The following is a 27,403-nucleotide window of genomic DNA, read 5'->3' as shown; positions in this document are numbered from 1 at the left end:
TAAGACACAGCACCGTCCATGAATGGTTGGCCCAAACCTGCATTTGAAAGTGTGTAATAATAGCTTAAATACTCAACCAACCTCCATTCCTATCCTTCACACACGATCGAATTAACAAATTCTTCGGCTGCTTGCTCTCTCTCTCTCTCTCTCTCACACAGAGGAGGGAGAAAAAAGATACATAACTTTTCAATCCTTCTTTTTCTTCAGGTAAATTCTCCATATATTTTTAGATATAATTGCCATTTCTTAATCATTATTTTGAACATTAATTAATGTGATTTTGGTGTTTTCGATCTGACTATTCTTTAGCCAACTCTAAGATATATAGACCATTTCTTGCCTAATGTTTTTGATCATGAGTCATTCTCCTTTGTTTTTCTATTTCACAAATTAAGGGGAATTGAGGTGCTGATTTTGTTTTGTATTATCATTCCATGGCTTCCCAATACTGTTTTATCAAAAGAAATTTGATGTTTCGACCCATAAATTAACGTTTTTGCATGCGTAATTGAAATTCATCTAGAATGATAGTGCAATTTAACCTATCTGGAAATCATTAGTTTCTTCATTCTCTACCACTTTTCACATAATTACAAAATATATACGCAGGATTAATCAAACACACCTACCAATATTTCTCTCATACAAACACGTGATTGTCCATTACGAAGCCTACAAATGAGCTCTATTTCGTTGAATTTGGTTCTTTGTGACCGTGAGCGAGCCTATTTGTCTTTTTTTTTTTTTTTGTTAATGTGAGCACTTAGGTTCATTTTGTGTACGCTTTGATTGTATGATTGAAGAGGGTACTAGGGTTTGCTTGGTTTTTTATTCATGATAAAAAAAATCTCGGAATACTTAGTTTTCGCAATCGGGTTTTATAAAAAAAATTATGTAAATATCGTTTGGCTATTTTTTTCAGTTATTACTACTGTCTAATTGATAATTTTTTATCTGTCATGTTTTACTTTTTATGTAAATGACATATTCTCTATATAATGTTTTTAATAAAACAATATCATAAGGTTCACGACGTCTTTTTTGAATAAAATATGTCAATTAATACAATATTATATTATCAGAAGATTTTGCCATTTGCTCGTGTTATCGTAAACAAAATTCAAGTTAAATCATCTTGCTTTTGCATTCCTATTGTAACCAAAAAAAATCATCATGCTTTTAGATGAATTGATGATGTTTAAGATAAATAAATAAATATTAATTTTTTAACTCACTTACTTACGGGTTTATCTTTTTTTTTTGGTTACAGGAGGAAAATTAACGACAAAGAAAAATTAATTCAAAGCATCTAAATACAGTGATGCAGAAACAAATGAAGGTGGCCTCTTCCACACTTGCAAAGGCGATCCAACTTTAGCCGCTTCCCGTGCTAGAGTATCAGCCGTGTTGTTCTTCTCCCGCGCTACTTGAACCAACGTACAGCTCTGGAAATTCTCCATCAGCTCTTTCACCCTCTGAATGTCTTCCTGATCCCAGAATGTGCTCACATTCCCTCCTGATTGAAGAACACTAACCAAATTAGCACAATCAGATGCGCATATCACTTCCCTCAATTCAAGTTCCATAGCATGTTTCAAAGCAAGCTCCATTGCCCGGATTTCAGCCAGGAACGCGCTGCCTGGCCCAGTGCTCAAGGAAGCTGCAGAAACCCACCGCTCTGTGCTGTCCCGCACCACCGCTGCACACCCCATTCGACCAGTCATCGGGTTCCAGCTCCCGTCGAAGTGAATGTGCGCAGTCGGCAATTCCAAGCACACAATTTCGGTGAGAAAGTAAATCTTTGAGCCACAAAGAGAAGTTAATCTGCACAGCTAGCGGGGGAAGGACAGATTGGAATTGGCGCCAAATGCTCCTCGAGTCTGGGCACCATCTCAACAGGTGATCTATGTCCTCGTGATCTGCTGCACAACGGGGACAAGCTGCAGTCTGAGCCATATGTGACTGGAACCGTTTTACGTTTGTTGGCAACGCGCCATGAGCCACAAGCCATAGGAAGAAGCGAATACGCTCTGGTACCTTCGATTTCCATATTCTCCTCCAAACAGCAAAGTCTCCAGTCGCCGGAACCACCAAGCTGTCATATGCCGAAGCAGGTGTATAACGCCCCTCTAGAGTATGGATCCAACGAAGAGCATCAGGATGGAGCCTCGAAAGAGGGACACCAACAGACGTAATCTCCGCTCTAATCTCAGGCGGGAGCACGGTAGACAAGCAATCCAAATTCCACGAGCCATTCCGCCAAAGGTCCGCCACAGTTAGTTGCGTATCTGAGATATAAACAAAAGGTATTCTATCACAAATTCTGCCTGTACCCAGCCAATTGCTATACCAAACAGACGATGCTCCATTCCCTAACTGCGGCTGAAAACCATTTCCAACATAATCCTTGGCTCGAATTATGCTCCGCCAGACATAGGAATCACCTTGCTTGCACTTTCCCTGGAGAATTATATTGTTTTGCAAGTACCTTTCGGTCAAAGCTTGAACCCAGGGCTTGTGGTTGTCATGCAGGAGGTTATCTACCAATTTACCAAGCATTGCAATGTTATTCAATCTGGTACTCCGAAGACCCAAGCCTCCATGCTCCTTTGGTTGAGCCACCTCATTCCAAGCCACTAGATTCCATCCACGATTGCTTGTCCCCTTCGCCCAGAGACAGCTTCGAATTTTCCTATCTACAAAATCACAAACTGATTGAGGGAGCCAAAGTGATTGCATGGTGTAGACAGGTAGGGATGTGAGCACAGATTTAGCTAAGCAAAGCTTCCCAGCTTTATTTAACATACGGGTTTTCCATGATGCTAAATGGGCATTCACTCTATCCATGACAGGAAGGAACTGTTCTCTGGTGACTCTACCTTTCAATAGAGGAATCCCAAGTTATTTACCCAGATTGCAAGCCCTTCGAATACCCAATATGGTAGATAACTCATCTTGGACAGAAGTAGCAATTGTCTTGGAGCAAAGCATTCTAGATTTCTCCAAATTCACTCTCATTCCGGAAGCCTCACAAAATTCCTTTGGAGTGTCAGCGACTACTCGCATCTGGGCCTTATTCGCCTAGCAGAACAGCAATACATCATCAGCAAAAAATAAATGTGAAATGCCAATACCTTCTTTGGCAATACGGATTGGGTGCCAGGCTCCCTCATCCACTCTTTTCTGAATAAGAAGGGCCAATCGTTCCATGCACAAGACAAAGAGATACGGAGACAACGGATCCCCTTGGCGGAGACCCCTTTGAGGGGTGAAAAACTCAAGCTTAGACCCATTCCATAATATGGAGATAGAAGCAGATTGCACTCCCCACATAATCAAGTCAACGATGATAGGTGGAAACCCATAATCATAAAGCGTTGCTCGGAGAAAGTCCCAATTCACTCGGCCATAAGCTTTCTCCAAATCTATTTTTAAAGCTACCAATCCTCCTTTCCGTTTAAAGGTGTGGATAGTGTGCATGGCTTCTTGTGCAAGGATTATGTTATCCTTTGTTCCCCTTCCCGGAATAAAGCTCCCTTGGAGAGGTCCAACAAACTTATCAAGAAGAGGTCTGAATCTATTAACCAAGACCTTAGTGATCACCTTGTATGCCACATTGCACAAACTGATTGGGCGGAGGTCTTTGAACCGAAGCGGATTCTCTATCTTGGGGATAAGCACAATCAGTGTCTCAAGAAGTGATGATTCTCCCTTGCCTTGAGTAAAAGCATCAGCTACCATGGAGTGAAGATCCTGTCCTATTATGCTCCAATACTGCTTGTAAAAGAAAGCTTGGAACCCGTCCGGTCCTGGTGCTTTGAAGGGTTGCATGGCCATCACCGCACTGCGAACTTCCTCCAAAGAAACAGGTTGAATGAGCTCGATTCTATCCTCCGTTGCAATAGATGGCGGCCTGATTTCCATAACATGATTCCTGCAAACATGAGTATCAATAGAGAAGAGGTTAGTGAAAAAAGCTTGGGCCTCCGCCTTCAAGGCTTCAGGCTCAGAACACCAATTCTCCCCAATAAACATCCCATGAATCTTGTTGCGTTTCCGCCTTATCACCGTTTGGGTGTGGAAGAATTTGGTGTTACGATCCCCTAGCTTCACCCATTGCTCTCGTGACTTTTGGTACCAATTTATTTCCTCCTGAATAAGTATCTGTTCATACTCCTCATTCAAAGATCTCTCCAATCGAAGTAAGGACTCTGATTCACGCCTCTCTAGCTCAAGCTGGATACCTTGAAGGCGTCGCTCCACCCGCTTCTTCCTCCGTGTTATATTACCAAACACGTTGGAGTTGAAAGCCAAGGATGCCGCTCTCACATTATTGAGTTTGCCAACCAGCGACGGTGGTGGATTCTTCCATGTGTCCCGGATCAAGGGCTCATAGGAAGGGTGGGTTGCCCAAGCCGCATGAAAGCGGAAGGGATGAGCACCACGATCCTCTGGAATAGGATTACAACGAAGTAGGATGGGGCAGTGATCGGAGTACACACGAGCAAGGTGCTCTACGTAAGACCTGTGGAAAATTATGCCTCAAAGAAATATCCCCGATGGCTCTATCTAAGCGCTTAGAAAGAATGCTGCGCCCATTAAGTCGCCTCTCCCAGATAATTTACTCCCTGTAGCACCCAGATCAATGAATTCACAAGCTTCTATCATGGATAGCATTCGAGTCGCGCGCACCTGACAGAAATCCCCACCAGATGCCTCGGACGGCGTAGTGATCTCGTTAAAATCCCCCAAAGCAAGCCAAGGTTCCAGTATTTGTTGACGTAAGGTTGTCAAGTGTACCCAAAGTTCTTCCCTCAAAATTGGATTTGGACTAGCATACACCGTCGAGCAAACCCAGGATCTATTATCAACAGTAACTGACACTGATACTACTTGAAAGTGGATGTCCACTATTCGCACAGTGAAGGTCCTGTTAATTGGTGCAAGTATCCATATGCCACCCCGATGACCTACTGCCTCCGAGCAAGCACACATCTCATACCCTGCTCTCCTCCAAAAAGTTTCAACTGAAGTAAATTGGCAATGAGTTTCAACGATAGCCAATAAAGAAGGATGAAACGATTTAATCAAGTCACGAACTCGTCTTTGCCCACGAGCTCCTGCTCCCCCCCCTGATGTTCCAGGCCAAAACACTAAAATTTGTGTTATCCATAAACAATCGTTGGTAAGGGGGAACCGCTTGGGCAGCAATCACGACTTGCCCAGCGGGGACGCTCCAACGTTGTGAGCTCATGGGTCATAGGGTGCTTCCCTAACAACCTGGATAGTCATGGCATCTCCTTGCACTTCATCCTCATCATCTAGGAGGGTGTAACGGTTACCTTCTTGGTGTTGCATATGCATGGTAGATTTGGTCCCATCCCCATACACAAACACTTTTTTGTTTCCTATCATCCTGGTTTCTGGTGCAACTTTACCTTGCTTCCCCTGCTGGTGAGTTACAGCAGGGAGGGTGATTGGCTCACCACGTTCAACAGATGGGGAGCCCTGGCCAGTTTCTTTTCTCACTCGTTTCCTGCCTTTCTGGTTAGCACCAATCACAACAATACTCTTGTTATTTGATTCAGCATTAAACTGCATGGGCCCACTCAGAATCAGATCTTTATTCCCATTGAGTGTCTGTTTCTCCATCCCTTTATTCACGCCTGAATTCACTCCTGGCATTCGAAACTGCTTCTGAATATTCGATGCCTGTTTTTTTGGGTTTGCATTCAAATTTTTCCATCCTTTTTTGGTAACCAGCATCCAATCATCATGTGCTGCGGGAGGGCATTCAATGGTTGCGCCAATCACACCGGTATCCTTGCCATCCGACATTTGATGATCAGATTCTAGGGCCCCCTGTTGTCCCTGACTCCCTAGAGATGCAGCCGCCGCCACTGGTGTATCTGGTGCCGTATTCGCCGTCGGTTTTGGTTGGGACGCTGGCTGCTTGACTGGTTTCCCAGTACAGTTACGTGCAAGGTGACCATAACAGCCACATTTCGAGCATAGCAAGTGAAGACCCTCATATTCAATGTTGTACCACACTCCACATAGCCCAACTCTCCCCAAAACTGGTTCGTTCAGGTCGATCTCAACGCATATCCTAGCATACTTCCCCCTCTGCATTTCTGTTGTGTTCATATCAACTTTGATTGGGGTCCCAACTGCTCTAACGTAACCAGGATACTCTCATCATAGAATTGAAAGCCAAGTCACGGAATGCGAATCCAAACAGCAGTCGTGTTTATTTTCGAGTTGGCAGCAACAAAGTCCGACGTCCATGGCTTTACAGCAAGATAGTGATCATAGATCATCCATGGTTCCCCAGCCATCGCTCTTTCTCGATCATCTTGGAGATCAAACTGCACTAGAAAGTATCCATGATGGATATCACGAACCTCAATACCTCCAACCGGTTTCCATAGCATGCGCAGACGGTCACACAATACCTTGTATCCAATATGCCTTCCTAATAGCTTAACAACCAAGCAGCCTACCCATGGTTTGCAAATCTCATCGTAGACCTGTTTGTCCTGGAAGTCAAACATTTGGAAGAAGTTGTTCCCATCAATGAGTTCTTTTTTCATGATCCCTGCTTCAACCAGGTTGCGCACCTGCTTGTTCTTCTCAACAGTCTCTTTTCCAAGGATTTTCTCTTTAAATGTGGGTCTTTGTAATCAAGCTAGGGTTGAATGGAAGCTTCTGTGCGCCGTCAAGGGTAATTCTGAATGTGATCAAATCCGGTTTAATGATTTGATCTGAGAAATTGTGGGAGGCTAATTTCTGGAAAAGGAAACTTTTAATTGAAGACTTTTGTTACAGATTTGTTTCCTGGTAACTCCCTAGCTGTGTGTGGACTCTTTGCTCGCCCAAGCCCATTGAAGACAAGGCCTGGATGACTGCTATATATGAAGACCTAGACCTAGTTGTTTAGGAGAGCTTCTGTTGAGTAAATTAGAGTTTACTCTTGTGTGAGTTCATACTTGTTGTTCTCTCAGCATATTCTTGTGTTGTTATTCTTGTCTGAGAGTTGTGTGTTCATTGTTTGATCATGAGATCTGTGTTTGTATTTGTTACAAGTTGTTGAATCACTGTGGCAGTGATTTAGAGAAAGTGAGAGGGGTTCTCATACTTAGGGGGAGGACTAAGTATTCTTACACGGGTAGAGTTAGGTAGAAAGGGTTTGAACTGTGGCAGTTCTGAGAGACCTTTTGTGTACAATTTCTCTATAATAGTGGAAGAACTTTCTCTGGGTAAAAACCCTCCAGACGTAGGTGACATTGCACTGAACTGGGTTAACAATCCTTCGTGTCCATCTTTATTGTTTTACTGATATATTTATTGTACTGTGTGTTCTGCATTCCATATGTTGTACTCGATGTCTTAGACATGTGGCACAACATCTGTCCAGTGTGTGAACCAGAATTTCAAAGTAGTTTTAGGAATACAAGCGGGAACTCTAATCCGCCATTTAATGGTTATGTTCTTTTAATTGCTTAGAGAAAAGGGCTCACTTGCCTATTCTATTATCATTATTCATTTATTTGTTCTATCTATCCTACGGGTAACCCTAAGATGTTATAGGTGGGTCAATTTTCAAAAGCAAGTATCAATAACTCATTAAATCGGGGATTATCCTTTCCCTCTTCCCACTACCTCAAATGCTTCAACGTATCAGAGACAGTCCTGATACCATGCCATTTAGGCTCCATAATCCTAAGTACCACTATATCCCATAGTGTACTATCATCCCCTTCTACTGTGCATCACTTCAAGCATGAATCACAATCACAGCAATTCAGCACAACAATTCATCCAACGTTCAATCTTCAAGCACAACATCCAATCATGCATCCAATAACACATAAGCAAGTAATAATATGCTTTCTACCGTAATAATGTTTAACTTATGAGTTGTGTACCAAGACAAGGTCTTGTATAACCCCCCTTACCTTTAACCTTTACCAATTGAGGATCTTGTATGTCTGAGGTAGCTCCCTCTGCATCATCGATTATGCTTGGGTTATGATAGGCTAATCAAGGCATTAAATTTTTTGTTATCATTATTATTATTATCATTATTATTATTATTATTATTATTATTATTATTATTATTATTATTATTATTATTATTATTATCTAAACCATTAAACTATTAAACTAGCATCATCCTAACTTAACCTTGGTCTCAACTAACTAGGGTGTGACCCCATATCTTTTATGTCCACTAATCTGACCTAATTAGTTTTGAGTCATTATACCATCTAGTTAGCTTAATTATTAATCCAAATATCACAACTTAATTATTTAGTCTTATTATGCAAACTAATTTCATTTTCTAATAGCTAATTTCTATAACTCTTTTCATATCATTATCTCTGACCTCATGTTGTCCTATATTATCATAAATTTCCTGACCTCATTATTTCTAAGTCATTAATCTATTAATCTTACTCAAACCTAAAAAGTTACGATTTAATTATTTTAATTACCTAAGCCATATTATGTAAATTAAATCTATCACTAGGCTATGACTTCTAAGTCTTTACCTGCTCATTGTTCTACTGATTTTAGGTTCTGTTAAGTCCAACTTACTGTTTTTCAGCTCATGCTCAGGTTCAGAATCACTTATTTTAAGCACTTAATTCAAAGTCTACTTGCAAACTAAGAAATCTATAAACTGAGCCTAAAACTAACATCTAATAGTCCATTCCTATAGTTTTCTACCTCCTGAGTTCAATGGAACCATCAATTTTAACTTCTGGGCACTCTAACAGTGCCAATTTGCGATTTCAGAGGCTGACCGAGAGGTGAGATTGGGGTTTTTCACCTCAGGGCTCAATTGCTACAATTAACCATCCTAAAAGCTCCTACGACCTTCCAGTAGTGCAGGAGGATCAATATGGCGCACCAATTCGTGGCCAAACGTCCAACCCGATAGCTCAGTTTGAGCTTCGAAGTTCATGAATTGGTTCCAACAATTCACTACGATTCAGGTCCTAAATATGCCGACTAAACTTTCAAGGTTCCAAAAATGCAAGTATATTTTTGTCCAAAACATGCTCTAGATAATGCATAGTAATTACCCAATAATAGATATCATTATATCCATAAATATGCGTACAAATAAGTTTTCAAAAGAAAAATCAAAAGACTTTGTTCTCGCCAAGAACATAGAATCAAGGTATAGTGCCAAGAGTGTGTGGAATATGATCGTAGATTTTAGATAGATGAGCTCTTAAATGCTTAGAGATAGAAAATATAACTGAATTTCAATATTGTTATTGCCAAATGAGCTAAGAGTCACCTACAAATGGTGACCGTCCCCTTTTTATAGATTTGAGGTTGGGCCTTCGTGCCTTTAATCTGTCTAAATGGGCCGGTTGGGCCATGGGGAGAGGGGCCCAAGGTTCAGGCATGTTCCGCGCCTAAGGCTGAGTCCCCTGGGCGAGGGACCCTGGGGTCTCGCACAGTCCACAAGTCCACAAGACACCGAGCTCGAAGCATGAAAGCTAAGTGTGTCTTTAAACAGAAGAAACCAAGGCGAGGACTATGAAAGACTAAACAATGATAAAACCTAAAGTTTTTAACAAAATGAAAAAACAATTGCCAACATGGCCGGGAGAATAAAGTCAAAAAATCTTCGTATTCCAAACTTTTCGCTACACCACCCCTTTCCTAGGCAAACTGAGTCCACAAGCAGTCCCAGGACGATGGCACTTGACCTGCTCGCCTTGCCAGCACTGCGCACGTGCCCTAAATCATGACACTTTGACAGGTGTCGTGCGTTCGCCACGCGTTGCGCCCTGAAGTAGTTTTTAAGTCAGCAAATCCACTGAATCTCAACTGCCACTTTTGAAATGTATTTTCGAATCTTCAGCGAACCCTGCCAACCCGAATTTCAACCGATAAGCTTCCTTTACGGTGCCTTCCGTTTAATGCGCCACGTCAAACCCTGGCATTTTTGAATTTGAACCAATCAGCATTAACGGCTACAACTTTTCGCCTAACACGCTGCCTTTACTTTCTACTTTCCCATCCTTTGAATTCTCGCTCCTGATTCCTGCGCCGGCTTCCCTTACTAATCCTGTGAATCCCTTGTTCTTTCTTCCACAACCCCACCTCTGGTTAGTTCTTTTCTCTTCTCCTTCTTACTTTTGATGTTCTCCACAGGGGCTTTGTCCTCTCTCGAGGAAATCAAGGCTCACCGCTTGGCAACTTTCGCCTCTCTTCCCCCCTTGTCACGGAGGCACCCAACCAAGAAATCCTTGACCAATCATCTGAACTGTCAACCAGCGAATCTGTCTATAACCTCGCTAATCGAGTCGGTGGGTTTTGCTACTCCTCCTTGCTAAATGACCTCCTTCGCACCACCGGCTGTCAAGAATAAGACCGCCCTTGGCAGCACCGAGAGTTTAACGACCTCTGATACTCTCACTTTTTCTTCATCCATGAATACCTATTCCTTGACCTGAACATAAAACTTCCCTTCTCACCTTTCCTTACCCTCATGTTGCGCAACATCAACGTTTCCCCTTGCCAACTTCACCCCTGCTCCTGGGCCTACCTACGATGTTTCGAGATCCTTTGCCACAGTGTTGATGCTGCGCCTTCTCCAGCCCTTTTTTCCCTCCTTTTTGAGGTGGATCTTCGAGGATCTCAAGGTTGGGTCGTCTTGGTCCCTCGGCCCGGTCGAGAACGATTTGTCCCTTTTCCCTCATTATTCACGGAGAGGGGAGGAGAAACCCTTTTCCCTCTTTACTGGACCTCGTCCCCTCGATCTTTAAATGGCCCCCATACCATGTCTCCTTCTCCCCGAGATAGTATCGCCCTGGAAACCTTACTTCAACTTCCGCTCCTGAATTGTATTGACCTGCTTAATGCCCCCCCAGGATCTAAATTGCTTCCCCGATTAGGTCCTGATTCCTGTATGTTTGTCGCTTACTCTCTTCCTCGCCTTTCCCCCTGATGACTGTTTTTCTTTTCCTTTTTCAGGTAAAACGATGACGTTCTCTACCGCTGAGTTGTTGAATGCCTTTGTTCTTAACAGCTCCAAAGCCTCCCCCTCTGCCCGTGCTGTGGAGAAAAGACAGAGCTCACCGGCAGATGAAGGTGCCCTAAAGAAGAATAAGGCGAGTGAGGCGAACCCCTCCGTTATCTCCCCTGTTTTTGGTGAAGAGGGCATCATTCCCGCCCCTTGTATCTCTTCAGATGTGGGCAAGTCTCCTGCAGCTGATCACCAGGGCGAGGCGAACGCCTCTGCTCCAGCTCACACCTCGCCGTCTGGCAACTGCCCAAACTCTCCCACCAATGTTTTACCAACCCCTCATTCTCCAAAGAATGTCAATGAGGGGGAGGAACTCTCGCCCGATCGCCCGAAGGGCCCCTCCAGCGACTCCAACCCCGATCCATTTTCCTTCCTTCTTTCTCATCCATATCTTGAGAAATTGAGGGAAATTCCCAGCCATAATCCGCAAGATGTGGCTCAGGAAGCTGTGTTGAATCTTCTCCGCGCGAGTTGCCTGTTTGCTCAGGTAGCCTGGCAGGCTCGGCCCCTATCTGGCACTGCTGAGCTTCGCCAGGAAGTGGAGACTCTGCGCGCCGCCAACCTTCGATTCGATGAAACTTGCTCCAACCTACACCGCCAGCTAGCTTCTTAAGCAGAGAAGACGTCAAAGATGCAAAAGAAACTTGCTGAGGCGAAGCTGGCGCGGGCCGCAGCGGATGAGAAAGAAGAGCATCTGGAAACCAAGTTTAACGAACTCAAGCAGGCCCTTGATGCTAAAGATGCCGCCCTTGCTGCTCAAGAGAAAGATCTTTCCAGTAAGGAAGAAGAGATTGCCCAGCTGCGCAAGGATTTATCGGATAGGCGCAAGGCTCTTGTCGACGCTCGCTCTGATCTAGAGTCCAAGTGCAAACTCCTGGCCGAGAAGGATGCTCAAACCAAGATTCTGGAGGAGCAAATGAAGAACGACGCAGCCAAGACAGCAGCTGTTGAACGCATTCGGGGCTTCCTGATCGCCAAGGCTCAAGTCAAGCATCTACATCCTGATGTCAACCTTGACTCTTTGGGAGTTTTTAAGAAGATTACACCCGCTGGCCTGGAAGGTGCTGAAGACCCTCCGGGGGTTGCTGGCGTTGACCTAGGAGATGCTGTTCAACCAGATATGAAAACATAGATAGAAACAATGCTTCTTTACACATTTTGAGGTAATATACGGCAGGAAGTCGGACCTCGATGGATTCCAAAATGGTCTTAAGACCCGGATTTCCATATAAGAACACTATGGTGATTCTTAGTAGCAGACAGAAATGGCAGACCTACGGGTTCACTACTGATCTGACTACATTTTGTTTGGTATAAGAGACGACCCAAGCAGAAATGGTCCCACCTTGGCCGGTGTTAGGGCTGACTCGATGGTGCCCATCCCTCCGGATTGCATCTTGTTCCTTAGCATTGCACTCATGCACCATGCATACTGACTTAGTTGCCGGGTGTGATTGTTACTTGTTAATCTTATTTGATACATGCTAATTGTTATTATTTGTTATTTATATTCAGTGGAAATTATACAATTTATAATGCTGTCACAAACTTCTAAGCCTATGTAACTACTGCTTAAACTTTACCTATTGGATGTACTATTATGTAATTTATTGAGTTGACCCTCGCGCGTGCTACCTGTGTCTGGGGGGCTATGTATGCCCTTTTTGTCAGATGTCGATGGCAGATTGGTTCGAGATGGTCGTCCCTTCGGGGGGGACTAGGTTCGAGATGTTGGATCAGGACACCCCGGGCTCATGGGTGGTCGACCCCGCCGGTCACCGAGCCATCTATTCGGGGCGAATAATGGAGGATCGCGTCGACAGGATGGGAAACTTGACGCACGGAGTTTTGAGACACTACACCGTCAGCTTCAACCTACCACCAGGTGTGCACTGTGGACCTGGAGTCGTAGTACCACCACCACCGTCGCCTTCGGACGACGAGGACCCCTCGGAGGAGGTGCCTGTGGGAGGGACTTCTTCGGACTCTAGCTCACCTACTGTTGTCGTTGCTGCCAACCTTGGTTCGAGACCTGGACCCGTGAGATCATCCCAGGAGCAGATTCCAGTAGCGAGAGGAGAGATGATCGGAGACATCGACCTAGTCGTCTTGGATTCAGATTCAGACGACGACCATGGTGATGCATAGTTGGGAGTGTTGTGGTGTGCTCCTCTAGTCAGGATTAGGGTAGGAGTAGCGTTGTGGCTCTGATCTTCAGTTTCTCATTTTGGGGCAGGGTAGGTCCTCGACCTTTAGCTTTTTGTGTGGTTCTCTTTACGGGAATCACAGAGAGTTGGTCGGACTAGGAGGTCTTCGGACTGTTTTTGGGCTGACCTACTTTCGTTGGAGGACTGTATTTCAGAATACTTGACCTTTCGTTTCAGTTTGTACATATTTGCCCACGGGCACAACTTTTCCGTCACTGGAGGTTACTCGTGCGTGACATGCTACTTACTGCGGGTACTGTAAATATATCTGTACATTAGTTGTTTTTATCTTTCGTCGATAAGTTTTATTTTGTCAAGTCTTTATTTACTTAGAACAAATATCGAAAAAAAATATTCACGTTTTTCCGCTTTGTTTTCTTTTTGGTTACTAAAGTGACGCCACAGAAATCGGGGTGTTACAACCTGGACACAGTTTTTGGAGTTGGCGAAGACGCCGAGCTCCTAAGGGTAAGGTATCTGGTTTTACAGGTTGTGGCGGCGTATAACGTCATTATAGGGCGAAACACTTTGAACCGCCTCTGTGTAATGATATCAACAGCCCACCTCACGATAAAGTATCCACTACTCTGTGGAAAGGTAGGAAAAATAGTGGTAGATGTAAAGGGGGCAAAGAAATGATGTAGCAGCTATCTCAACTTGTACGGTAGGAAGGAAGCTGGTAACAGACACATGTGTCATGAAATTAAAGTCGCAGAGGGCAACCAGGAACGTCCAGCTATGCAGAGCCAGAATAGCACAAGTAGGTGAGAACAGGAGGTCAGCAAAAAAGTGGAAAGGTTGAGGAAAGAGGAAAGTCAGGGCGAGGAAGCTCGGGTAGCGGGACGAAATGAACCTTTTGTTTATGCTGATAATGAGCGGCATCTGGAGAATGGGGACATGGATGCAACTAGTAGAGGCATGCTGGCAATTGAGCCTAGGCTCACCGCCGAGCAGGAAAGGCGCCTAGATAAGTTGGTAGGGAACAACGTTGACCTCTATAGGTGGGAGCAAAGGGAAACGACTCCCTGGGGGCTGCCCACATTCGGTAAGCCTCCACGGGGGGCGGGTGATGAGAACCAAAGGGGGTCACTTGAAGATTGAAGTCCAAATAAGCAAATCATAAATTTTCTATTTTTTTCTTTAAATTTTCGTATGTATTTTTGGGGTGAATTATCTGATAACTTGAAAGTGGTGTGTGTGGTGCATGGAGCTGAATGGGGGGGGGGCATCTCTCTCTTGATACTCTTTGCTTGTGTGGAATAAATCATCAATGGTTGAATGATAAAAAGAGCTGAATATGATTCAGCAATAGACAAGAAGAATGAAGGCTATCAAGACAAGAAAAGGAGTTACAAAGACAAAAGAGTTAATTGCATAAAGAGCATTGAATGCTTGGTTCCCTAACCATGAAGAACAATCAAGAAGGGAGTTACAAGATGCCTTCAGCCATTGTACATGGATAAAGGGGCTGAACAAAGCTTTAATTTTCTTTTATTTTGTGTAACTTCTAGAATAGGATTCTCTTAAGAGAAATTAGACTTAATTATTTTAGGCTGATTTCTTTTCCTATAAAAGGCATTTCAACCCATTGTAATTGGGAGAATATGAATGAATTAGTATTTTCTTTTCTGAGTGATTCAGATTTGTGAGAGTGATTCTCATAGTTCTTGAGTGATTCAAGAATTAGGCTTATCAAGGGTTTGCCACCACCTTTGTGTGAAGTCTTCATCTTCCATTTCACTAAAACTTCCCCTCTTTTCTGTCCATTTCCCTTCCATCACGAAATTCTTCTTCTTCTTTCTCACATTTCAGAGTTCTCATCATCCAAGATCAATCCTAGACGATCCATTCCAGCCCTTGCATCAACTTGGGGCGTATCATTTGGTATTCAGAGCTCCGGTTCTAGGATTTTCTATTCTTTTCTTCTCTGGAATTTTGTCTATTCTAATCTGTATGACCCTACACAAATTTGGTGGCATAATTCTTTGTGTGTCTTAACTTTGATTTACTCAAGAGATTGTGAGAATTTTTGAGTGAAAAAAAAACAAGAGATGGTCATCACACAAAAGCCAATTTCAGTTAGTGGAATCATCCATTAGAGTGTAAACATGTGAGAAGTGTGGTCAGGTTCCTTTTTTTGCTTTCACTTTTGTTTGTTCTTTATGGAAATTATGACAGGAACAAGCCCTCCTCTTGTGGGAAATAACAAATTGTTCTTGGAGGCTTTTGACAAGATGTTGAAGGAGCACAATGGGAAAATATTGAAGAGGCTTGAAGAAATAATGAGGAGAAAAGGTTATGATGATGATGTTAGAGAGGAAAGAATTAAGAAAGAAAATCTTAGCATACAACCTTTTAAAGGGAGGAATGATCCAGAAGCTTATATTCAGTGGGAGATGAAAATTGAGCAACTCTTTTCATGCCACAAATACACAGAAGAAGAAAAGGTAAATATGGCAGCCATGAAATTGAGTCATTATGCCTTACTTTGGTGGGATAAAGAACAAAAAGAAAGGAAACGGTATAGAGAACCATTGGTGAATACTTGGGAGGAGATGAGAAAAATGATGAGGAAGCGTTATGCACATTCTTATTATCTTAGAGAACTCCACAATAAAAAGAAAGAGTTCTTGAGAGAAAAAGAAAGTGAAAAGAAAGAAGAACTGAGAGAAAAAGAAAAGAGAAAAAGTGAAAAGAGAGAGGAATTGAGAGTGAAAGAAAAAGAGAGTGAGAAGAAAGAAGAAAATGAGGGTGAAAATAATAGTGATGGTCAATTGTACTCTTGCAAAGAAGTTGATTTAAATTCTAATGATCTTTCTTTGTCTAGAGGTGCTGAAATTATTTTGCAGGGTCAAGAATCATGTGATCGTACATCAACATTGAGGATTGAGAATCGTGTTGGTCTCATTCCAAGTGCACCATTAGCTACTAAGCCAGCATTCATGACCAATCCTCAAGAGGGGGAGCAGGAAGTTGTTTATGTGAATCTGACTCACATGGATGATTGTTTTAGTATTGGTTATAAAGCTTGCATGCTGAGTGCGTCTTCACATGTTTTTCAGTATGTCACTAGTTTAAGAGGTTATGCATATTCCCTTGGTGGAGAAATAGAGACAACTGGTTCAAATTATGCATTCAGAAGAAAATACTTTTTTAAATATCTTGATGAATATGGCTATTTGCAAAGTGTGTGGCATGCGGATTGGGATAGCTTCTTAGCTTTTGAGTTCATTGAACACGAGTGTTTTAGAAGTTGGTTTGCATTCATGAGATTAGTCTTTGATCCCGGAGGTAATCAAGAGCTAAATTCGAGGGCGAATTTTCTCGAAGAAGGAGGGAATGATGAGAACCAAAGGGGGTCACTTGAAGATTGAAGTCCAAATAAGCAAATCATAAATTTTCTATTTTTTTCTTTAAATTTTCGTATGTATTTTTGGGGTGAATTATCTGATAACTTGAAAGTGGTGTGTGTGGTGCATGGAGCTGAATGGGGGGGGGGGCATCTCTCTCTTGATACTCTTTGCTTGTGTGGAATAAATCATCAATGGTTGAATGATAAAAAGAGCTGAATATGATTCAGCAATAGACAAGAAGAATGAAGGCTATCAAGACAAGAAAAGGAGTTACAAAGACAAAAGAGTTAATTGCATAAAGAGCATTGAATGCTTGGTTCCCTAACCATGAAGAACAATCAAGAAGGGAGTTACAAGATGCCTTCAGCCATTGTACATGGATAAAGGGGCTGAACAAAGCTTTAATTTTCTTTTATTTTGTGTAACTTCCAGAATAGGATTCTCTTAAGAGAAATTAGACTTAATTATTTTAGGCTGATTTCTTTTCCTATAAAAGGCATTTCAACCCATTGTAATTGGGAGAATATGAATGAATTAGTATTTTCTTTTCTGAGTGATTCAGATTTGTGAGAGTGATTCTCATAGTTCTTGAGTGATTCAAGAATTAGGCTTATCAAGGGTTTGCCACCACCTTTGTGTGAAGTCTTCATCTTCCATTTCACTAAAACTTCCCCTCTTTTCTGTCCATTTCCCTTCCATCACGAAATTCTTCTTCTTCTTTCTCACATTTCAGAGTTCTCATCATCCAAGATCAATCCTAGACGATCCATTGCAGCCCTTGCATCAACTTGGGGCGTATCAGCGGGAGATAAGGAAAAAGTGGCGGCACTAAAGGCGGAGGAAGGGCAAACTCGTTTGACTTGGGAGAAGAAAGTGGTGGAAGGAAAGGGTAACCAACCACAACGCCGTCAGAATAAGAGGAAATGCGAGCAACTGGCAGGAGTTGAGAATTGGAAGCCAGCGAGGTCAGCCTGGCGCACCGAGCAAGACATGGTTGTCAAAAGTGGCGACGAGGATGGGGCGTTGGACGTGATACTCTGATCAAGAGAGCCAGACATTAAGTAGGAGCACGCCGAGGAAACAACTAAAGCATGGCGAGGAAACAACTAAAAAGATAGGACCAAAAATAAAGATGCACTCTTTTTCTCCGTCACGGGAGTTTTTTAACGAGGAATCCCTCGATGCAAAATCTTTACAAATCAAATACAAAAGGATATTCTTAGCAATACTCCTGACGATTGAACTGAGACGGTAGCCTGGTGGGAAAAATTCCCGGAAGGTGGCGATCCCAACACGACCTTGATGTCTGAGGATCGCTCCGGAAAGTCCGGCGCTGACCGTAGCCACCTGTTGGCGACGTGTGCGGATAAGCTTCCCGTCGCCACCCGTTGGCGACGTGCGCGAATAAGCTTTCTATCCAAAGAACCTCCCCGAAATATGGGCGAGTCAAGTCTTCCCGAAACGCGGGCGAGCATTTTAACTAGGCTAAAAGTCTCGGGTAACCTAATGGCCATTGGGCCCTGAGAAACTATAAGTCCCCGCCTAATAAGGCTGGTGGGGCCACACCTACTCTTACGGGAAATATGCGTGTGAACAGAAGTCTCAGTCCAATTCCGAGCTAAAGTCCTAGTTATACATGGCACACTCTCAAAGTTACTAATGCAAGCTTCAGCGAAACTCTGTTTTCTCAAGCTCCAGATGGAGCTGTTTGTACTCCAGTTGTACCAAGCTTCGGCGAACCTCCTGCTTCTCGGAACTCGCCGCCATGACCTCCAGGGAAGCCTCTACCGCCAGAATGTCGACATAATTGTACAACTCCCTCTTGAAGCTCCTCCACAAATGCGAGGAACCCCCTGAGTTTATTGTCCAACTCTGGACTTAGGCTCATGCCTAGTAATCGGTTGGTCAAATGATAGACGCTAGGATCCTCTGGATACCTAACGTTGATGAAGAGATCCTCGGCAAAAGCTTTCTTCCTCAACTCACTGATGCAATTTTTGAAGGAGGTCATTATAACGTTTGAATTTAGATGCAGATAAGATTTGAAGACTGTTATAGGAGAACTGCTATTTATACATTAAGTTCAATTTCCAGAAGTTATTGCCAAAGCAGTTTCTCGAGGAGTCCCCTTGGAAGTTGGTGCAAATCGTAATGAAGCCATAAGTATCCCTGGCCGGTGGTCAATAATAATCCCCTACTGGAATTGAAGGAGTGAGACGTTTCGAGAATAAGGGAATAAGACTCTGTAGGAAGGTTGACTCGCGTGGCTCATGGCCTAGGAGTTTTCCCAGTGTGATACGTGCGCCCAAGGCTTGTGAGGGGTACGAGGCTGGCAGGAAAGGAAGGCCTAAGCTAGAATTCAAAAAAAAAAAAAGGTGGTGGAAAGGTGAAACATAGAAAAAAGGAAGAAGAAAACTGCGGAAGGAACACTTGGAATTTTCATTGAAAGACAACAAAAATAGATCGTTGTTACAAAATTGACTTAAAAAAAAAACTGCTAATGTTCTTCGTTTCGCTCTACGTCTTCTTCATTCCGGAAACGCTCGGCGACAAAGCTTGGGGGATCGTCGACACCAATCAACCCGGCGAGAGTAACCTTCTTGAACGCCCCCATTTGGTGAAGGACGATCTGGGGATGAAGATGCTGGACTTGGGCCTTGGCGAGGAAAAAGCCACGGTCGCGCTAAAAAACGGCGGAGGCAGCGGCGTCTGACCTCATTTTTACCTCTAAAGCCTTTGCATCAAGCTGAGCCTGAGTTTTTGCCTCAGATAGAGCCTCATTTTTCTTCGCCAGTTCAGAGCGAAGGTTTTCAAGTTCAGTCTCCATCAAAGAAAGGGTTAGATCCTTGGAAGCCACCAAGTCCGATTTCGGTTCGGATTCCAACTGCACATCTAGCTGAAGCTTCGCAGGGGCCTTTTCCAAGTTAGAAATTCTCCTGTCTCGGAATTCCAAGCTATCCTCAACACGAATAGTCTGCTTGGCCAACTCCTTGGAAAAGGAGGCTTCTTTGGCATTTAGCTGAGTGAGGAGTGCTAGGCGCTCTTCAACGAGTCCAGTGCTGAGGGCGCGAAGGCGCGCCACCTCTGACCGCAAGGCACCGGCGTCCTGGGCCGAACGCTTGTAGCAATGAAAGGCATGGAGCACTGTCGCCAAAGCGCCTTCCGAGACTCTGTCCAAACCTTTCTGTTTAACCACCTCATCCATCCTCACAACTTACGATGGCGTCAAAAATAGGGAATATGGCGAGTCTTGATTCACAAAGCCTGAGGGCGGGGCCGGGTGGTGACTCGGTGGAGGCGGTAAACTAACAGGTGGCATTGACTGTTGACCTAGAGGTGGCGGGACAACCGTTGTATTAGGGAGATATCTGTCAACATAACCGCCCCGGGCGTTGGGTGAGGAAACTGGAGCTACCTTGGGAGAACCGTCGGATCGGGGCGCCCCAATCGTCTTTCCAGATTCATAGAAAGACGCAGAGATAATGGGAGTGCTCCCCTCGCCGGAAGGCGATGCGATAAACGCGAGGCGCAGTTTGTTGGGGGAAGGGCGGGGACCTTCCTCACCGGAGGGTCGTTTCCCACTTGTTTGAGCCTTCAATAGGGACGTCTTGTCGCTCTTCAAGTTAACCTGAGGAGGAAATGAGACGATTATTTTCTTCTTAAAAGCAGATAGAAGGTCTTCACCGGCAAAATGGATCTTTCCTGAAGCAAACGACAAGGTTGAGTTCACAGGAAGTAGGAAAATATGAAGTAAATAAAGGGAAGTAGTTACCAATCACGCGAGCACAGTCTAAGACTGGGAGTCTAGCCAGGAAACTGATGACAGTTTTGTCCTTGGGAGTTAGGGAATCCTCAAGTGGGTCAACTACCCGAAGCACTTCTTCAGTCTAGTAGAGGGGAAATCGGGCGGTGTCGTCGCTCTGGGTAAAAACCTCGGGGATACTCATGAGACACCACGACCCTGAAAACTTCCGGGCCAGATCCACGGTAATGTTGCACCAAAAAGGGTTGAAACGCTGACGACCGGGGCGAGCTTCCAGGGAAACCTAGCTACGCGGCGGCGATAATTGGGCGGACACGCAGTAGAAATAGAAAAAGTGGAAGGTTCAGGCTCTTGCTGGATTGTGTCGTAGAGGATTTCGAAGCATCGCAGAAAGGCCCAGCTGTTGGTGTGGAGTTGACTAGGAGCAACATTAATACTATGGAGCACGGAGCAAACAAATGGGGAAAAAGGAAACCTGATTCCCAAACTCGTGAACATGTATCCGTATGCGTAGAAGAAATGGGGGCCACCCACATGATAGTCCTGAGGACGAAGCCAAGGGCGCTCGGAGGCTGAGCAAACTCCGTAATACATAAGGTTGTCAAGGGGTTTCTCGTGGCAAAGCCCACCGGACTCAGAAGAAATTTCGCAAATAGACGACCACTGCTCCAAGCTAGACAGTTGGTTAGGCACCGTTCCGGCGGGAAGGGCTCTCACTCCGGGAGCTGGCAAGGACTCCTAAGTCCTCGTTCGGAAAGCAACAACGTCTTTTTCTTCGAGCGAAACTCCCCCCGGGGGGGGGGGGTTAACTAGAGTAACGCAGCGTAAGGGGGAGGCGACGGTGACGCTGCGATTAGAGTTTCTGGTTTGACATCTTGATGTCATTACGAAAAGGATAAAGGTTATCTCAATGCTGGGAAGACTCGCCAGAAAGAGGGGCGGAGCGTGGTAAGCTACGAAAACTAAGGCAATGGCTTATGAAGGGGGACCTAGGAAGTCGCGGTGGTAAAAGATCAAGGAGGGAGAGGAACAACAACTTTCTAAGCAGGGTATGATGATTAAGGGGAAACGTGTGAAGGGAAGCTAGGAGCAGTTGTTGGGAAATGTGGGGAAAAGGTGGGGGATCGTGCCTCATAACAACGGAAAATGATTGCGGTTGCGGGTTTTCAGGAAGTGGAAGTGATGCAGTAAGAGGAAATTGCAAACGGATAAAGGTGATTAGCCCAGTATCCGAACTTGCAGGGTTTATGGGGATTCGAGGAGACGTTTTGTGAGGGCAGTTGAGATTTTGCAGACCTCGATTGCCACGTGTCATAGGCCCATGTGCGTCAAGATGTCACAAGTCAGAGCATGTGCCTTACGGTGATAGGGCGAGGAAGACAAGTGTCATCGCCACATGCCTGCTTGTGGACTTGAGTCGCTAGGGGAGTGTGGCGAGAAGTTCAAAATGTTAACTTTAAAGCTTTAATTACCAGGCCATGTAGGCCATTATTCTTGGTTAATTAGACCTTAAGCGTTAGCATGAGTTAGTTTCTCGTAGTCGTCGCCTTAGTTTTTCTACTTAAAGACACACTTATCTCTTATGCTTCGAGCTCGGTGTCTTCTGGACTTGTGGACTGGGCGAGACCCCGAGGTCCCTCGCCCAGAAGCGCCAGCTTAGGGCGACGAGCAGTCTGATGACCCTATTTTAGTAGTGTTTTTATGGTCATTTCGTAGTTTATTTTGAGTCTTTTTATTGAGTCTCATGTAGTGTTTCATGCATTATCATGCATTTTTATCTTTCTTTGAGTTTTTATAGTGTTTTCGTAAATTTGTAGTTTTATAGGGACCTTTCTTGCATCTTAAGTAAGTTTAGGATATTATGCTAATAATCTCTTGGAGTTCCTAGACATTTTCCTTTCTTTGTTCCTATGTAATCAGGTCTGAAACTGCTGAAGAAAGAAGGTCAAGAGGCATGGAGAATTGAAGGGAGGCATAAAGAGGAGTAAAGAAGAAGTTCAACAACCTTTCTAGCATGAAGAGAGCGCTCAGGCGCTCATGTTGAGCGCCAATTGGATCGTTGTGTAAATGATGCTAGAAAGGAATTGGCGCCTGAGCGCTCCTGTTGAGCGCCTGAGCGACAATTGCCTTCTAGAGGCGCTTTTCTCACTTGGAATTGGCGCTCAGGCGCTCTGAATTGGCGCCTAAGCGCCCAGACTCGACCTGTTTGCCTATAAATAGGCTTTTTGTCATTTCTTTTGTAACTTTTGTCATTTATATACATTCCTAAATAAGTTAGAAGTGTTTTCCGATGGAACGAAAAAAAAAAAAAAGTTAGAAGTAAGGTTAGGCTCTAGAGCTTGAGGAGAAGCTTTCTCCAAGTCCATGTTCCAGGTTTTATCCTTTCTTTCTTGTATGGGTTCTATAGCCATGCTTGGCTAAACCCCTTTTGCTTTGGGTTCTATGTGAGACTTATGATGTTTTAATCTTAATTCATATTTCTATTCATGAATCCTCTGAGTAAACCCTTGAATCTCATATCCATGCTTTATGTTTCAAGATTGATCGCGAACTAGCTTCATGCTTTTCTATAATAGAACGGAAGTTTGTTATAGATTAGGGACTTGTTGTGGGGTTACCCCTTCTATGCTTGCTACTAGGAATAGAGGAAGGGTTGGGGTTTGTTGGCCTGAATTGCATGCTTATTTCCTTTAGCAAATGTTTAGGTTGTCAAGGAATTGTGCCTATCTTTTGACTTGAGAGGATTGTCTATGCGAGGCATCGATAGATGATTGATTAGGCTAGAGCATAAAGAAGACTCAGAGTTTTGTGGGTAGAATAGGTTGATTAGAACTGAATTATTCAAGCAAGAACCTAAGGCATTCTCACCATTGATTATCACACACTTATCTTTGTTAGTTTTCTAATTAAGTATCACAACAAACAACCAACCTTTAAAACTGAATTTTACTTGCTTTCCTACCGTGAACTCGAGGTTTAAACTGAATGGCCGCACCAATTCCATGGGGTTCGATAATTTAAAACCGGGTAGATTCTGTACACTTGCAGATTGACCAACAAGTTTTTGGCACCGTTGCCGGGGAATTGTTTGTGGTTTTTGGTTTAAACTTTTACTTTGTGATTTTTTTGTTTTTTTTTTGTTTTTATCTTTGTCTAGAATTGGTGCTACTAATCTTTCTCTGTTTGAGTGTCACACTTTCAGGTTGCTCTCGAGAGAGACACCGTCATGGGTGGTCATATGACGGAGGAGGAGATGCAAGCCCATATTGAGGCGAGAATCCAAGAGGGGATCACCCTCCGATTATGTGAACAAGAAGTTGAGAATGCCAACCGGTCTCTTCGAGAACTCACTTCGGCTACCATAAGTTGAGACCGGCATTCATCAACTTGGTGAGCCAAAACTAATATGGTGGAGGTACTTTGGAAGATCCACATGCCCACATGGAGAGGTTCATCCGGAATTGCAACACTTACCGGGTGAACAATGTTCCGGCGGATACAATTCGGTTGAGCTTGTTTCCATTTTCTTTGAAGGACACCGCTGAGGAATGGCTGAATTCTCAACCTCAAGGGAGCTTAACTACTTGGGAAGACTTAGCAGAAAAATTCACAACAAGGTTCTTCCCAAGAGCCCTTTTGAGGAAATTGAAAAAAGACATCATGAATTTTGTGCAAACCGCTGAAGAGAATCTCTATGAAGCTTGGGAGCGCTTCAAGAAGCTCTTGAGGAAATGCCCTCAACACAATCTCACCCAAGCTGAATTGGTTGCAACATTTTATGATGGTCTACAATACTCTTGGAGGTTTGGCCTAGATGCGGCTTCAAATGGGGAGTTCGATGCTCTTTCCCCACAAGCGGGGTATGACTTGATAGAGAAGATGGCAGCGAGAGCCATGAACTCTGAAAATGATCGCCAAACCTGATGGAGTATGTTTGAAGTTGAAGCTTATGACAAGCTCTTGGCCTCCAACAAGCAACTCTCTGAACGAATAGCGGAGATTCAAAATCACATAAAGGTGACCAAGGTGGTCGGTGCTAGTGTAGCCCAAGTGGTGTGTGTAGCTATTGGAGGGCCTCATGTTAGTGATTTTTGTACCATGACTAATCAAGGTGTTCAAGGCCAACCCTCAAGGCAGCCACATGAGAGAGGTGAAGTTGATGGTGGTGGTAGCAAGAAGAGTTTGGAGGAGTTGGTTGAGACTTTCATCAACCGCATGGAGAAAAACTATAAGAACCAAGAGGCGGCTATCAAGAACTTGAAGATCCAACTTGGCCAGCTAGCCAAGCAAATAGCCGAAAAGTCTCAAGGTAAATTTCCTTCTGATACTATCCCCAATCCCGAACAAGAAAATTTTGTTGTTGTTACTACTAGAAGTGGTAGAGTGTTGAATGGGTTAGAAAAGAAAGCAGAGGGAGAAAAAAGTGAGAAAATAGTTGAGAAGGAAGGTAGTGTTCCTATTAAAACTAGATTGATGAATGATCCTATTCCTGAGCTTAGCAAAGTTCCATTTCCTAAAGCATTGGCTAAAAAGAATTTGGATAAAAAGTTTTCAAAATTTATGGATGTTTTTAAGAAACTCCATATTGATATCCATTTTTCCGATGCTTTAGAACAAATGCCTATCTATGCTAAGTTCATGAAGGACATTTTAAATAAGAGAAGGAAGTTGAGTGAGGTTGATGAAACTATCATGATGACCGAGGAGTGTAGTGCCATTTTGCAAAGAAAGATGCCTAAGAAGAGAAGGGATCTTGGGAGTTTTACTATCCCAGTGGAGATTGAGGGGTTGACTGTTGTTGAAGCCTTGTGTGATTTGGGAGAGAGCATCAACTTGATGCCGCTTAGCATGTTTAGAAGGCTGAAGTTAGGAGAGGTCACCCCGACCTTGCTCTCCTTACAAATGGCGGATAGATCCTTGAAAACACCTTATGGGATCATTGAAGATGTGATGGTTAAGGTTGATAAGTACGTGTTCCCAGTTGATTTTGTGGTGCTAGACATGGAGGAGGATGCTAAGATTCCTCTCATTCTTGGCCGACCCTTCTTAGCCACTGGCAGGGCGAAGATCGATGTTGATAAGGGTCAGCTCATTCTCAGAGTTGGTGAGGACAAGGTAAGATTTTCGGTTTTCAATCCTAATTTACAAACTAACATTAATGATGGTTTTGTTTGTGATATGATCAAAAGCTTGTCCAGGTCTTCAAAGGAGACCCCCAAGATAAGTGAAAAAGATGTTGAGCTTAATCAAGCTCTCATCAAGCTTGTTAGTGAAAACAAGTATTAGGGGTCTAAAGATGAGAATTTCCAAGCCCACATGGCCAGATTCACTCAAGCTAGTCTCCTTGTAAATATGGAAGGTGTGACTAGTGATGAGCTCATGATTAAGCTCTTCCCTCACTCCTTGAAGGGGGGAGCATGGATTTGGTACGATGGTTTAGATGATACCCTCTCTTGGGAGGAGTTGTTCCAAAGGTTTTGTGCAAGGTTCCTACCTTGCACATGTGGAAGAAAGATTGATGGTAAGGAATTTCCTTCCTAACACCAAAGGAAGGAGAGTCCACCTAGGACTATAACTTAGGGCTGCTTGGGAGACAACCCAAGTCTTGTTTTATTTTGCTTGTTTGTTTGTTGCATTTTGCAGGGAATGAGAGCCTGAATTCTGGAGTAGGAGGTGTATCTAAGGCCTCCGTGGTAACTTGTAAAGGAGGTTGACTCTTTCCCTTAGTTTAGCTCATGCATTTTTGCATATTTTTCTTTTGTAGCTTTTATTTTTCTTTTATTCATGCATTGTTTTGTTAGTGTCGTTTTTGGGTCTTTACTTCCCTATGCTCACATGTTTATGCCCGTAGTTATGCTCTCTAACGTTGTGCTGGTTTTGGAAAATGTTTTTGTGAATACATGTGTTTCTTTTGGGGATGAGTGATTGCATGCTTTGGGGAAGAGAGGAGGAGACTTCGGTCTTCCGAGTGTTTCTTGAGGATAGAGTTGGTGTGAGTCCATAAGGGTCCATCTTTGACCCTTCACCATAAAATTTCTCTGGAGGATCCTGACTCACTTGTACTTCTTGGTTCTGTGTTGATTTCACTCTTTGTATGCTTTGTGATACTTGCACTATTCTTGAGACTTGTAGGTTTTTGAGCTTCAGAGTTGTTGGTATGAACATTTGTCCCTAGTTGTCTCATTTGAGCCTATTGAAGATTTCTTTGTTAGCTAAATGATTGGGATGAATGATAGGTTGGAATTTGGGGAGTGTTGGTCCTTGCATTGCTTTGGAGCTAATTAAAATTGAAAGTATCTCTTGCCCCAAGTGAAAGAAAAGAAAAAAGAAAAAAGAAAGAAAAGCACTCCTAATCAAAATTAGAGTGTCAAAGAAAAAAGAAAAGAAAATTGAAAAAGAGGGGTCAAGAGACTTGTGCTTATTAAGTTTGTTTATTGAAAGCTTCGGGGTTACTAATTGGACCACACTCAATATGTTTTGAAGCCTAGCCTTCCTTAGGGACTTACCTTGTACTTCACCAAGCCAACATTTCAACCCTTTGAAGTCTCATTGAATTTGTGCATGTTTGATCTTGGTTGCTCTTGAGTGAATGATATCCAGAACCTATGAACTGCTTGTGTGCTCAGTGCACTAAATATTTCTCTGATCCTAGGATTTTAGATCTATATGCTTCTCATGATGGACTCTACACTCTCCTTTGTCTAAAAGTTGCATGAAGTGGATTGTTGTGTCTTTCTTTTGGAACCAGCTGTAGTTGCTAAATCCCCCGGTTTTCTCTTAAAGTATTCTTTGTGAGCGCTTGTTTTAGGAGCATTTCTTGCGCTTGAGGGCAAGCGAGTGTTGTTCACGCTCGAGGGCGAGCTGTCGTTGAGTATAGTGGTGTGATGACCCTATTTTAGTAGTGTTTTTATGGTCATTTCGTAGTTTATTTTGAGTCTTTTTATTGAGTCTCATGTAGTGTTTCATGCATTATCATGCATTTTTATCTTTCTTTGAGTTTTTATATTGTTTTCATAAATTTGTA

The 27,403-nt window shown here is 43.4% G+C and overlaps 1 non-coding gene across 1 annotated transcript; it reads right to left on the bottom strand.

Moving 5' to 3' along the window:
- Positions 1 to 24,021: 24,021 nt before the first annotated feature.
- On the bottom strand, positions 24,022 to 24,128 carry LOC130716438 (small nucleolar RNA R71). The gene has a single exon (XR_009012051.1). It is a non-coding gene; the product is annotated as a small nucleolar RNA R71 (small nucleolar RNA).
- Positions 24,129 to 27,403: the final 3,275 nt, after the last annotated feature.

This window comes from Lotus japonicus, chromosome 4 (genome assembly GCF_012489685.1).
Source record: "Lotus japonicus ecotype B-129 chromosome 4, LjGifu_v1.2".
Taxonomy (NCBI): domain Eukaryota; kingdom Viridiplantae; phylum Streptophyta; class Magnoliopsida; order Fabales; family Fabaceae; genus Lotus; species Lotus japonicus.
Note: the sequence above shows the minus strand (reverse complement) of the source record. Positions and strands in the feature narration are given on the sequence as shown.